This window comes from Fringilla coelebs, assembly GCF_963513975.1.
Source record: "Fringilla coelebs genome assembly, chromosome: 19".
Taxonomy (NCBI): domain Eukaryota; kingdom Metazoa; phylum Chordata; class Aves; order Passeriformes; family Fringillidae; genus Fringilla; species Fringilla coelebs.
This window is the reverse complement of record NC_140045.1, coordinates 6,503,672-6,516,108: the sequence shown is the minus strand read 5'-3', so window position 1 is coordinate 6,516,108 and position 12,437 is coordinate 6,503,672.

The following is a 12,437-nucleotide window of genomic DNA, read 5'->3' as shown; positions in this document are numbered from 1 at the left end:
CTCCGTGTGCAGGAGAAGCGGCTGAGGCTTCCTTGCCGGAGAAGCGGCACCTTCGCCGGCAGAGAGCATCCTGCCGGCCGCGGTGCGCTCCGGAGCGGGGGCTTGTGCCGAAAGAGGCCGGGAACAGGCGCTTACCTTCGGACAGCTCCGGATGCCCGTCTAATGCGTCTCTTGTCGCCTACACGGCAGGGAAAAGCTTTTCCACTCTGTCTAGGAAGGAGAAAGTGTGCCAGCACAGCAAATGCCTCCCGGACTTTCCCTGCAATTCAGCAAGTGCTTTGCAGCTTGAAATTGGAAGGAAAGCCTCAGATTTAGCAGCCAGAGCTTCAGGAGGAGCAGCAGCGAGCACAGCATCGCTTTTGCAGCAGCTCCTTCCATGTGCATGTTTTTGGGAGTGGAAAGGCTTGCAGAGTGTTTAAGTAGCTTTTTCTCTCCGCTGGAAATCTGCACGCTCAGTGCCAGTGTTCTGCAGCTTCTTTCTTCACGTTTCAGCAGCTAGCACGCTCGTCGTGTGCAGGAGAAGCGGCTGAGGCTTCCTTGCCGGAGAAGCGGCACCTTCGCCGGCAGAGAGCATCCTGCCGGCCGCGGTGCGCTCCGGAGCGGGGGCTTGTGCCGACAGAGGCCGGGAACAGGCGCTTACCTTCGGACAGCTCCGGATGCCCGTCCAATGCGTCTCTTGTCGCCTACACGGCAGGGAAAAGCTTTTCCACTCTGTCTAGGAAGGAGAAAGTGTGCCAGCACAGCAAATGCCTCCCGGACTTTCCCTGCAATTCAGCAAGTGCTTTGCAGCTTGAAATTGGAAGGAAAGCCTCAGATTTAGCAGCCAGAGCTTCAGGAGGAGCAGCAGCGAGCACAGCATCGCTTTTGCAGCAGCTCCTTCCATGTGCATGTTTTTGGGAGTGGAAAGGCTTGCAGAGTGTTCAAGTAGCTTTTTCTCTCCGCTGGAAAGCTGCACGCTCAGTGCCAGTGTTCTGCAGCTTCTTTCTTCACGTTTCAGCAGCTAGCGCGCTCTCCGTGTGCAGGAGAAGCGGCTGAGGCTTCCTTGCCGGAGAAGCGGCACCTTCGCCGGCAGAGAGCATCCTGCCGGCCGCGGTGCGCTCCGGAGCGGGGGCTTGTGCCGAAAGAGGCCGGCAACAGGCGCTTACCTTCGGACAGCTCCGGATGCCCGTCTAATGCGTCTCTTGTCGCCTACACGGCAGGGAAAAGCTTTTCCACTCTGTCTAGGAAGGAGAAAGTGTGCCAGCACAGCAAATGCCTCCCGGACTTTCCCTGCAATTCAGCAAGTGCTTTGCAGCTTGAAATTGGAAGGAAAGCCTCAGATTTAGCAGCCAGAGCTTCAGGAGGAGCAGCAGCGAGCACAGCATCGCTTTTGCAGCAGCTCCTTCCATGTGCATGTTTTTGGGAGTGGAAAGGCTTGCAGAGTGTTCAAGTAGCTTTTTCTCTCCGCTGGAAAGCTGCACGCTCAGTGCCAGTGTTCTGCAGCTTCTTTCTTCACGTTTCAGCAGCTAGCACGCTCTCCGTGTGCTGGAGAAGCGGCTGAAGCTTCCTTGCCGGAGAAGCGGCACCTTCGCCGGCAGAGAGCATCCTGCCGGCCGCGGTGCGCTCCGGAGCGGGGGCTTGTGCCGAAAGAGGCCGGGAACAGGCGCTTACCTTCGGACAGCTCCGGATGCCCGTCTAATGCGTCTCTTGTCGCCTACACGGCAGGGAAAAGCTTTTCCACTCTGTCTAGGAAGGAGAAAGTGTGCCAGCACAGCAAATGCCTCCCGGACTTTCCCTGCAATTCAGCAAGTGCTTTGCAGCTTGAAATTGGAAGGAAAGCCTCAGATTTAGCAGCCAGAGCTTCAGGAGGAGCAGCAGCGAGCACAGCATCGCTTTTGCAGCAGCTCCTTCCATGTGCATGTTTTTGGGAGTGGAAAGGCTTGCAGAGTGTTCAAGTAGCTTTTTCTCTCCGCTGGAAAGCTGCACGCTCAGTGCCAGTGTTCTGCAACTTCTTTCTTCACGTTTCAGCAGCTAGCACGCTCTCCGTGTGCTGGAGAAGCGGGCGAGGCTTCCTTGCCGGAGAAGCGGCACCTTCGCCGGCAGAGAGCATCCTGCCGGCCGCGGTGCGCTCCGGAGCGGGGGCTTGTGCCGAAAGAGGCCGGCAACAGGCGCTTACCTTCGGACAGCTCCGGATGCCCGTCCAATGCGTCTCTTGTCGCCTACACGGCAGGGAAAAGCTTTTCCACTCTGTCTAGGAAGGAGAAAGTGTGCCAGCACAGCAAATGCCTCCCGGACTTTCCCTGCAATTCAGCAAGTGCTTTGCAGCTTGAAATTGGAAGGAAAGCCTCAGATTTAGCAGCCAGAGCTTCAGGAGGAGCAGCAGCGAGCACAGCATCGCTTTTGCAGCAGCTCCTTCCATGTGCATGTTTTTGGGAGTGGAAAGGCTTGCAGAGTGTTCAAGTAGCTTTTTCTCTCCGCTGGAAAGCTGCACGCTCAGTGCCAGTGTTCTGCAACTTCTTTCTTCACGTTTCAGCAGCTAGCACGCTCTCCGTGTGCTGGAGAAGCGGGCGAGGCTTCCTTGCCGGAGAAGCGGCACCTTCGCCGGCAGAGAGCATCCTGCCGGCCGCGGTGCGCTCCGGAGCGGGGGCTTGTGCCGACAGAGGCCGGGAACAGGCGCTTACCTTCGGACAGCTCCGGATGCCCGTCCAATGCGTCTCTTGTCGCCTACACGGCAGGGAAAAGCTTTTCCACTCTGTCTAGGAAGGAGAAAGTGTGCCAGCACAGCAAATGCCTCCCGGACTTTCCCTGCAATTCAGCAAGTGCTTTGCAGCTTGAAATTGGAAGGAAAGCCTCAGATTTAGCAGCCAGAGCTTCAGGAGGAGCAGCAGCGAGCACAGCATCGCTTTTGCAGCAGCTCCTTCCATGTGCATGTTTTTGGGAGTGGAAAGGCTTGCAGAGTGTTAAAGTAGCTTTTTCTCTCCGCTGGAAAGCTGCACGCTCAGTGCCAGTGTTCTGCAGCTTCTTTCTTCGCGTTTCAGCAGCTAGCACGCTCGCCGTGTGCTGGAGAAGCGGCTGAGGCTTCCTTGCCGGAGAAGCGGCACCTTCGCCGGCAGAGAGCATCCTGCCGGCCGCGGTGCGCTCCGGAGCGGGGGCTTGTGCCGACAGAGGCCGGGAACAGGCGCTTACCTTCGGACAGCTCCGGATGCCCGTCCAATGCGTCTCTTGTCGCCTACACGGCAGGGAAAAGCTTTTCCACTCTGTCTAGGAAGGAGAAAGTGTGCCAGCACAGCAAATGCCTCCCGGACTTTCCCTGCAATTCAGCAAGTGCTTTGCAGCTTGAAATTGGAAGGAAAGCCTCAGATTTAGCAGCCAGAGCTTCAGGAGGAGCAGCAGCGAGCACAGCATCGCTTTTGCAGCAGCTCCTTCCATGTGCATGTTTTTGGGAGTGGAAAGGCTTGCAGAGTGTTAAAGTAGCTTTTTCTCTCCGCTGGAAAGCTGCACGCTCAGTGCCAGTGTTCTGCAGCTTCTTTCTTCACGTTTCAGCAGCTAGCACGCTCTCCGTGTGCAGGAGAAGCGGGCGAGGCTTCCTTGCCGGAGAAGCGGCACCTTCGCCGGCAGAGAGCATCCTGCCGGCCGCGGTGCGCTCCGGAGCGGGGGCTTGTGCCGAAAGAGGCCGGCAACAGGCGCTTACCTTCGGACAGCTCCGGATGCCCGTCTAATGCGTCTCTTGTCGCCTACACGGCAGGGAAAAGCTTTTCCACTCTGTCTAGGAAGGAGAAAGTGTGCCAGCACAGCAAATGCCTCCCGGACTTTCCCTGCAATTCAGCAAGTGCTTTGCAGCTTGAAATTGGAAGGAAAGCCTCAGATTTAGCAGCCAGAGCTTCAGGAGGAGCAGCAGCGAGCACAGCATCGCTTTTGCAGCAGCTCCTTCCATGTGCATGTTTTTGGGAGTGGAAAGGCTTGCAGAGTGTTCAAGTAGCTTTTTCTCTCCGCTGGAAAGCTGCACGCTCAGTGCCAGTGTTCTGCAGCTTCTTTCTTCACGTTTCAGCAGCTAGCACGCTCTCCGTGTGCTGGAGAAGCGGGCGAGGCTTCCTTGCCGGAGAAGCGGCACCTTCGCCGGCAGAGAGCATCCTGCCGGCCGCGGTGCGCTCCGGAGCGGGGGCTTGTGCCGAAAGAGGCCGACAACAGGCGCTTACCTTCGGACAGCTCCGGATGCCCGTCCAATGCGTCTCTTGTCGCCTACACGGCAGGGAAAAGCTTTTCCACTCTGTCTAGGAAGGAGAAAGTGTGCCAGCACAGCAAATGCCTCCCGGACTTTCCCTGCAATTCAGCAAGTGCTTTGCAGCTTGAAATTGGAAGGAAAGCCTCAGATTTAGCAGCCAGAGCTTCAGGAGGAGCAGCAGCGAGCACAGCATCGCTTTTGCAGCAGCTCCTTCCATGTGCATGTTTTTGGGAGTGGAAAGGCTTGCAGAGTGTTCAAGTAGCTTTTTCTCTCCGCTGGAAAGCTGCACGCTCAGTGCCAGTGCTCTGCAACTTCTTTCTTCACGTTTCAGCAGCTAGCACGCTCTCCGTGTGCTGGAGAAGCGGGCGAGGCTTCCTTGCCGGAGAAGCGGCACCTTCGCCGTCAGAGAGCATCCTGCCGGCCGCGGTGCGCTCCGGAGCGGGGGCTTGTGCCGAAAGAGGCCGGCAACAGGCGCTTACCTTCGGACAGCTTTGGATGCCCGTCCAATGCGTCTCTTGTCGCCTACACGGCAGGGAAAAGCTTTTCCACTCTGTCTAGGAAGGAGAAAGTGTGCCAGCACAGCAAATGCCTCCCGGACTTTCCCTGCAATTCAGCAAGTGCTTTGCAGCTTGAAATTGGAAGGAAAGCCTCAGATTTAGCAGCCAGAGCTTCAGGAGGAGCAGCAGCGAGCACAGCATCGCTTTTGCAGCAGCTCCTTCCATGTGCATGTTTTTGGGAGTGGAAAGGCTTGCAGAGTGTTCAAGTAGCTTTTTCTCTCCGCTGGAAAGCTGCACGCTCAGTGCCAGTGTTCTGCAACTTCTTTCTTCACGTTTCAGCAGCTAGCACGCTCTCCGTGTGCTGGAGAAGCGGGCGAGGCTTCCTTGCCGGAGAAGCGGCACCTTCGCCGGCAGAGAGCATCCTGCCGGCCGCGGTGCGCTCCGGAGCGGGGGCTTGTGCCGACAGAGGCCGGGAACAGGCGCTTACCTTCGGACAGCTCCGGATGCCCGTCCAATGCGTCTCTTGTCGCCTACACGGCAGGGAAAAGCTTTTCCACTCTGTCTAGGAAGGAGAAAGTGTGCCAGCACAGCAAATGCCTCCCGGACTTTCCCTGCAATTCAGCAAGTGCTTTGCAGCTTGAAATTGGAAGGAAAGCCTCAGATTTAGCAGCCAGAGCTTCAGGAGGAGCAGCAGCGAGCACAGCATCGCTTTTGCAGCAGCTCCTTCCATGTGCATGTTTTTGGGAGTGGAAAGGCTTGCAGAGTGTTCAAGTAGCTTTTTCTCTCCGCTGGAAAGCTGCACGCTCAGTGCCAGTGTTCTGCAGCTTCTTTCTTCACGTTTCAGCAGCTAGCGCGCTCTCCGTGTGCAGGAGAAGCGGCTGAGGCTTCCTTGCCGGAGAAGCGGCACCTTCGCCGGCAGAGAGCATCCTGCCGGCCGCGGTGCGCTCCGGAGCGGGGGCTTGTGCCGAAAGAGGCCGGCAACAGGCGCTTACCTTCGGACAGCTCCGGATGCCCGTCTAATGCGTCTCTTGTCGCCTACACGGCAGGGAAAAGCTTTTCCACTCTGTCTAGGAAGGAGAAAGTGTGCCAGCACAGCAAATGCCTCCCGGACTTTCCCTGCAATTCAGCAAGTGCTTTGCAGCTTGAAATTGGAAGGAAAGCCTCAGATTTAGCAGCCAGAGCTTCAGGAGGAGCAGCAGCGAGCACAGCATCGCTTTTGCAGCAGCTCCTTCCATGTGCATGTTTTTGGGAGTGGAAAGGCTTGCAGAGTGTTCAAGTAGCTTTTTCTCTCCGCTGGAAAGCTGCACGCTCAGTGCCAGTGTTCTGCAGCTTCTTTCTTCGCGTTTCACCTGCTAGCACGCTCGCCGTGTGCAGGAGAAGCGGCTGAGGCTTCCTTGCCGGAGAAGCGGCACCTTCGCCGGCAGAGAGCATCCTGCCGGCCGCGGTGCGCTCCGGAGCGGGGGCTTGTGCCGAAAGAGGCCGGCAACAGGCGCTTACCTTCGGACAGCTCCGGATGCCCGTCTAATGCGTCTCTTGTCGCCTACACGGCAGGGAAAAGCTTTTCCACTCTGTCTAGGAAGGAGAAAGTGTGCCAGCACAGCAAATGCCTCCCGGACTTTCCCTGCAATTCAGCAAGTGCTTTGCAGCTTGAAATTGGAAGGAAAGCCTCAGATTTAGCAGCCAGAGCTTCAGGAGGAGCAGCAGCGAGCACAGCATCGCTTTTGCAGCAGCTCCTTCCATGTGCATGTTTTTGGGAGTGGAAAGGCTTGCAGAGTGTTCAAGTAGCTTTTTCTCTCCGCTGGAAAGCTGCACGCTCAGTGCCAGTGTTCTGCAGCTTCTTTCTTCACGTTTCAGCTGCTAGCGCGCTCTCCGTGTGCAGGAGAAGCGGCTGAGGCTTCCTTGCCGGAGAAGCGGCACCTTCGCCGGCAGAGAGCATCCTGCCGGCCGCGGTGCGCTCCGGAGCGGGGGCTTGTGCCGAAAGAGGCCGGGAACAGGCGCTTACCTTCGGACAGCTCCGGATGCCCGTCTAATGCGTCTCTTGTCGCCTACACGGCAGGGAAAAGCTTTTCCACTCTGTCTAGGAAGGAGAAAGTGTGCCAGCACAGCAAATGCCTCCCGGACTTTCCCTGCAATTCAGCAAGTGCTTTGCAGCTTGAAATTGGAAGGAAAGCCTCAGATTTAGCAGCCAGAGCTTCAGGAGGAGCAGCAGCGAGCACAGCATCGCTTTTGCAGCAGCTCCTTCCATGTGCATGTTTTTGGGAGTGGAAAGGCTTGCAGAGTGTTTAAGTAGCTTTTTCTCTCCGCTGGAAATCTGCACGCTCAGTGCCAGTGTTCTGCAGCTTCTTTCTTCGCGTTTCAGCAGCTAGCACGCTCGTCGTGTGCAGGAGAAGCGGCTGAGGCTTCCTTGCCGGAGAAGCGGCACCTTCGCCGGCAGAGAGCATCCTGCCGGCCGCGGTGCGCTCCGGAGCGGGGGCTTGTGCCGACAGAGGCCGGGAACAGGCGCTTACCTTCGGACAGCTCCGGATGCCCGTCCAATGCGTCTCTTGTCGCCTACACGGCAGGGAAAAGCTTTTCCACTCTGTCTAGGAAGGAGAAAGTGTGCCAGCACAGCAAATGCCTCCCGGACTTTCCCTGCAATTCAGCAAGTGCTTTGCAGCTTGAAATTGGAAGGAAAGCCTCAGATTTAGCAGCCAGAGCTTCAGGAGGAGCAGCAGCGAGCACAGCATCGCTTTTGCAGCAGCTCCTTCCATGTGCATGTTTTTGGGAGTGGAAAGGCTTGCAGAGTGTTCAAGTAGCTTTTTCTCTCCGCTGGAAAGCTGCACGCTCAGTGCCAGTGTTCTGCAGCTTCTTTCTTCACGTTTCAGCAGCTAGCGCGCTCTCCGTGTGCAGGAGAAGCGGCTGAGGCTTCCTTGCCGGAGAAGCGGCACCTTCGCCGGCAGAGAGCATCCTGCCGGCCGCGGTGCGCTCCGGAGCGGGGGCTTGTGCCGAAAGAGGCCGGCAACAGGCGCTTACCTTCGGACAGCTCCGGATGCCCGTCTAATGCGTCTCTTGTCGCCTACACGGCAGGGAAAAGCTTTTCCACTCTGTCTAGGAAGGAGAAAGTGTGCCAGCACAGCAAATGCCTCCCGGACTTTCCCTGCAATTCAGCAAGTGCTTTGCAGCTTGAAATTGGAAGGAAAGCCTCAGATTTAGCAGCCAGAGCTTCAGGAGGAGCAGCAGCGAGCACAGCATCGCTTTTGCAGCAGCTCCTTCCATGTGCATGTTTTTGGGAGTGGAAAGGCTTGCAGAGTGTTCAAGTAGCTTTTTCTCTCCGCTGGAAAGCTGCACGCTCAGTGCCAGTGTTCTGCAGCTTCTTTCTTCACGTTTCAGCAGCTAGCACGCTCTCCGTGTGCTGGAGAAGCGGCTGAAGCTTCCTTGCCGGAGAAGCGGCACCTTCGCCGGCAGAGAGCATCCTGCCGGCCGCGGTGCGCTCCGGAGCGGGGGCTTGTGCCGAAAGAGGCCGGGAACAGGCGCTTACCTTCGGACAGCTCCGGATGCCCGTCTAATGCGTCTCTTGTCGCCTACACGGCAGGGAAAAGCTTTTCCACTCTGTCTAGGAAGGAGAAAGTGTGCCAGCACAGCAAATGCCTCCCGGACTTTCCCTGCAATTCAGCAAGTGCTTTGCAGCTTGAAATTGGAAGGAAAGCCTCAGATTTAGCAGCCAGAGCTTCAGGAGGAGCAGCAGCGAGCACAGCATCGCTTTTGCAGCAGCTCCTTCCATGTGCATGTTTTTGGGAGTGGAAAGGCTTGCAGAGTGTTCAAGTAGCTTTTTCTCTCCGCTGGAAAGCTGCACGCTCAGTGCCAGTGTTCTGCAACTTCTTTCTTCACGTTTCAGCAGCTAGCACGCTCTCCGTGTGCTGGAGAAGCGGGCGAGGCTTCCTTGCCGGAGAAGCGGCACCTTCGCCGGCAGAGAGCATCCTGCCGGCCGCGGTGCGCTCCGGAGCGGGGGCTTGTGCCGAAAGAGGCCGGCAACAGGCGCTTACCTTCGGACAGCTCCGGATGCCCGTCCAATGCGTCTCTTGTCGCCTACACGGCAGGGAAAAGCTTTTCCACTCTGTCTAGGAAGGAGAAAGTGTGCCAGCACAGCAAATGCCTCCCGGACTTTCCCTGCAATTCAGCAAGTGCTTTGCAGCTTGAAATTGGAAGGAAAGCCTCAGATTTAGCAGCCAGAGCTTCAGGAGGAGCAGCAGCGAGCACAGCATCGCTTTTGCAGCAGCTCCTTCCATGTGCATGTTTTTGGGAGTGGAAAGGCTTGCAGAGTGTTCAAGTAGCTTTTTCTCTCCGCTGGAAAGCTGCACGCTCAGTGCCAGTGTTCTGCAACTTCTTTCTTCACGTTTCAGCAGCTAGCACGCTCTCCGTGTGCTGGAGAAGCGGGCGAGGCTTCCTTGCCGGAGAAGCGGCACCTTCGCCGGCAGAGAGCATCCTGCCGGCCGCGGTGCGCTCCGGAGCGGGGGCTTGTGCCGACAGAGGCCGGGAACAGGCGCTTACCTTCGGACAGCTCCGGATGCCCGTCCAATGCGTCTCTTGTCGCCTACACGGCAGGGAAAAGCTTTTCCACTCTGTCTAGGAAGGAGAAAGTGTGCCAGCACAGCAAATGCCTCCCGGACTTTCCCTGCAATTCAGCAAGTGCTTTGCAGCTTGAAATTGGAAGGAAAGCCTCAGATTTAGCAGCCAGAGCTTCAGGAGGAGCAGCAGCGAGCACAGCATCGCTTTTGCAGCAGCTCCTTCCATGTGCATGTTTTTGGGAGTGGAAAGGCTTGCAGAGTGTTAAAGTAGCTTTTTCTCTCCGCTGGAAAGCTGCACGCTCAGTGCCAGTGTTCTGCAGCTTCTTTCTTCGCGTTTCAGCAGCTAGCACGCTCGCCGTGCGCTGGAGAAGCGGCTGAGGCTTCCTTGCCGGAGAAGCGGCACCTTCGCCGGCAGAGAGCATCCTGCCGGCCGCGGTGCGCTCCGGAGCGGGGGCTTGTGCCGACAGAGGCCGGGAACAGGCGCTTACCTTCGGACAGCTCCGGATGCCCGTCCAATGCGTCTCTTGTCGCCTACACGGCAGGGAAAAGCTTTTCCACTCTGTCTAGGAAGGAGAAAGTGTGCCAGCACAGCAAATGCCTCCCGGACTTTCCCTGCAATTCAGCAAGTGCTTTGCAGCTTGAAATTGGAAGGAAAGCCTCAGATTTAGCAGCCAGAGCTTCAGGAGGAGCAGCAGCGAGCACAGCATCGCTTTTGCAGCAGCTCCTTCCATGTGCATGTTTTTGGGAGTGGAAAGGCTTGCAGAGTGTTAAAGTAGCTTTTTCTCTCCGCTGGAAAGCTGCACGCTCAGTGCCAGTGTTCTGCAGCTTCTTTCTTCACGTTTCAGCAGCTAGCACGCTCTCCGTGTGCAGGAGAAGCGGGCGAGGCTTCCTTGCCGGAGAAGCGGCACCTTCGCCGGCAGAGAGCATCCTGCCGGCCGCGGTGCGCTCCGGAGCGGGGGCTTGTGCCGAAAGAGGCCGGCAACAGGCGCTTACCTTCGGACAGCTCCGGATGCCCGTCTAATGCGTCTCTTGTCGCCTACACGGCAGGGAAAAGCTTTTCCACTCTGTCTAGGAAGGAGAAAGTGTGCCAGCACAGCAAATGCCTCCCGGACTTTCCCTGCAATTCAGCAAGTGCTTTGCAGCTTGAAATTGGAAGGAAAGCCTCAGATTTAGCAGCCAGAGCTTCAGGAGGAGCAGCAGCGAGCACAGCATCGCTTTTGCAGCAGCTCCTTCCATGTGCATGTTTTTGGGAGTGGAAAGGCTTGCAGAGTGTTCAAGTAGCTTTTTCTCTCCGCTGGAAAGCTGCACGCTCAGTGCCAGTGTTCTGCAGCTTCTTTCTTCACGTTTCAGCAGCTAGCACGCTCTCCGTGTGCTGGAGAAGCGGGCGAGGCTTCCTTGCCGGAGAAGCGGCACCTTCGCCGGCAGAGAGCATCCTGCCGGCCGCGGTGCGCTCCGGAGCGGGGGCTTGTGCCGAAAGAGGCCGACAACAGGCGCTTACCTTCGGACAGCTCCGGATGCCCGTCCAATGCGTCTCTTGTCGCCTACACGGCAGGGAAAAGCTTTTCCACTCTGTCTAGGAAGGAGAAAGTGTGCCAGCACAGCAAATGCCTCCCGGACTTTCCCTGCAATTCAGCAAGTGCTTTGCAGCTTGAAATTGGAAGGAAAGCCTCAGATTTAGCAGCCAGAGCTTCAGGAGGAGCAGCAGCGAGCACAGCATCGCTTTTGCAGCAGCTCCTTCCATGTGCATGTTTTTGGGAGTGGAAAGGCTTGCAGAGTGTTCAAGTAGCTTTTTCTCTCCGCTGGAAAGCTGCACGCTCAGTGCCAGTGCTCTGCAACTTCTTTCTTCACGTTTCAGCAGCTAGCACGCTCTCCGTGTGCTGGAGAAGCGGGCGAGGCTTCCTTGCCGGAGAAGCGGCACCTTCGCCGTCAGAGAGCATCCTGCCGGCCGCGGTGCGCTCCGGAGCGGGGGCTTGTGCCGAAAGAGGCCGGCAACAGGCGCTTACCTTCGGACAGCTTTGGATGCCCGTCCAATGCGTCTCTTGTCGCCTACACGGCAGGGAAAAGCTTTTCCACTCTGTCTAGGAAGGAGAAAGTGTGCCAGCACAGCAAATGCCTCCCGGACTTTCCCTGCAATTCAGCAAGTGCTTTGCAGCTTGAAATTGGAAGGAAAGCCTCAGATTTAGCAGCCAGAGCTTCAGGAGGAGCAGCAGCGAGCACAGCATCGCTTTTGCAGCAGCTCCTTCCATGTGCATGTTTTTGGGAGTGGAAAGGCTTGCAGAGTGTTCAAGTAGCTTTTTCTCTCCGCTGGAAAGCTGCACGCTCAGTGCCAGTGTTCTGCAACTTCTTTCTTCACGTTTCAGCAGCTAGCACGCTCTCCGTGTGCTGGAGAAGCGGGCGAGGCTTCCTTGCCGGAGAAGCGGCACCTTCGCCGGCAGAGAGCATCCTGCCGGCCGCGGTGCGCTCCGGAGCGGGGGCTTGTGCCGACAGAGGCCGGGAACAGGCGCTTACCTTCGGACAGCTCCGGATGCCCGTCCAATGCGTCTCTTGTCGCCTACACGGCAGGGAAAAGCTTTTCCACTCTGTCTAGGAAGGAGAAAGTGTGCCAGCACAGCAAATGCCTCCCGGACTTTCCCTGCAATTCAGCAAGTGCTTTGCAGCTTGAAATTGGAAGGAAAGCCTCAGATTTAGCAGCCAGAGCTTCAGGAGGAGCAGCAGCGAGCACAGCATCGCTTTTGCAGCAGCTCCTTCCATGTGCATGTTTTTGGGAGTGGAAAGGCTTGCAGAGTGTTCAAGTAGCTTTTTCTCTCCGCTGGAAAGCTGCACGCTCAGTGCCAGTGTTCTGCAGCTTCTTTCTTCACGTTTCAGCAGCTAGCGCGCTCTCCGTGTGCAGGAGAAGCGGCTGAGGCTTCCTTGCCGGAGAAGCGGCACCTTCGCCGGCAGAGAGCATCCTGCCGGCCGCGGTGCGCTCCGGAGCGGGGGCTTGTGCCGAAAGAGGCCGGCAACAGGCGCTTACCTTCGGACAGCTCCGGATGCCCGTCTAATGCGTCTCTTGTCGCCTACACGGCAGGGAAAAGCTTTTCCACTCTGTCTAGGAAGGAGAAAGTGTGCCAGCACAGCAAATGCCTCCCGGACTTTCCCTGCAATTCAGCAAGTGCTTTGCAGCTTGAAATTGGAAGGAAAGCCTCAGATTTAGCA